The following is a 1,727-nucleotide window of genomic DNA, read 5'->3' on the forward strand; positions in this document are numbered from 1 at the left end:
TTATGCACAGCATAATTACAGGAAACTAATTAGCTAATTACAGGAAAGGAAATATACTAATATCCTATTGTATCATACTAATTAGCTAACTACAGTAAAGGAATGATACTAATATCCTATTCTATCATACCCCCGCAGTCGAAGCGGGAGGTTCATAGACGCTTAGACTGGTCCGGAAATCATCAAATAGAACCCGAGGGAGGCCTTTGGTGAAAATGTCAACAATCTGATGACGGGAAGGAACATGAAGTACGCGTGCTTGACCACGAGCAACTTTTTCTCGGACAAAATGAATATCCATCTCAATATGTTTTGTACGTTGATGCTGCACTGGATTGCTAGAAAGGTAAGTAGCACTAATATTGTCACAGTATACCAAAGTAGCCTAATTAAGAGGAAAATGAAGCTCCAAGAGAAGATTACGGAGCCAACAGGATTCAGAGACAACATTTGCAACACCCCTGTACTCAGCCTCGGCACTGGAGCGAGATAGGGTAGGTTGGCGCTTAGCAGACCAGGAGATGAGGTTGTCATCGAGAAAAACACAATAACCAGACGTGGACCGTCGGGTGTCAGGACATCCACCCCAATCAGCATCAATGTAAGAGACAATTTTCTCAATGGGCGTTGGATAGAGATGTAAACCATAATGTAGGGTGCCCTGAACGTAACGGAGGATGCGTTTTAATGCAAGCATGTGGTCAGTGCAAGGAGCATGCATGTGAAGGCAGATTTGTTGAACATCGTAAGAGATGTCAGGGCGTGTGAAGGTGAGATACTGAAGAGCTCCTACAAGACTCCTATATGTGGTGGGATCCTCGTATGGAGTGTCGGAGGAGGTACTGAGCTTCTGTTTGGTGTCAACCGGAGTAGCAGAAGAGTTGCAGGAGATCATGCCTACCCAAGCAATAATCTCACTAGCATAGGTGCTCTGACTGAGGAAAAGACCACTTGTGTGGCTGGTTACTGCAATACCCAGGAAGTAACTCAAATCACCTAGATCCTTCATAGCAAATTCAGAGGCAAGCAATGCCATGATAGATTTGCGAAATTCATTGGAAGAGGTAATGAGAATGATGTTATCAACATAAAGAATGATGTATGCCATGTTAGAACCACCCCGGTGGATGAAGAGAGAGTGATATGATACACTATGTTGGAACCCAATGGTAGAGACATAGTCAGCGGATCGCTGGTACTAGGCACGAGGCGCTTGCTTCAGACCATAGAGAGATTTGCGCAGACGACAAACATAATCAGGGTGATGAGAGTCACGGAAACCCAATGGCTGATGCATGTATACAGTCTCATGAAGATCTCCATGTAGGAATGCATTCTGAACATCCAACTGATGAATATCCCAGGATTTGGAGAGAGAATGGTGAGAACTGTGCGGATTGTTGCCGGTTTCACCACAGGACTGAAAGTCTCAACACAATCCACACCTGCAATTTGAGACCTGCCATCACCTACAAGACGAGGCTTATAACGCTCAAAACAACCATTAGATTTCTTTTTATGCCGAAAAATCCACATGCATCGAATAACATTAGCATCGCAAGGTCGAGGAACCAAATCCCACGTATTATTTCTAATAAGAGCATTAAATTCAGACTGCATGGTGGATTTCCAATTTGGGTCCGACAAGGCAAGTTTAGGGTTTTTGGGAAGGGTAGAAATTGGGGAATTATCAATGGTAAGTGAAAGGTTAAAAAGCTTTTTGGGTT

The sequence above is a fragment of the Lupinus angustifolius genome, chromosome LG13 (assembly GCF_001865875.1).
Source record: "Lupinus angustifolius cultivar Tanjil chromosome LG13, LupAngTanjil_v1.0, whole genome shotgun sequence".
Lineage (NCBI taxonomy): Eukaryota > Viridiplantae > Streptophyta > Magnoliopsida > Fabales > Fabaceae > Lupinus > Lupinus angustifolius.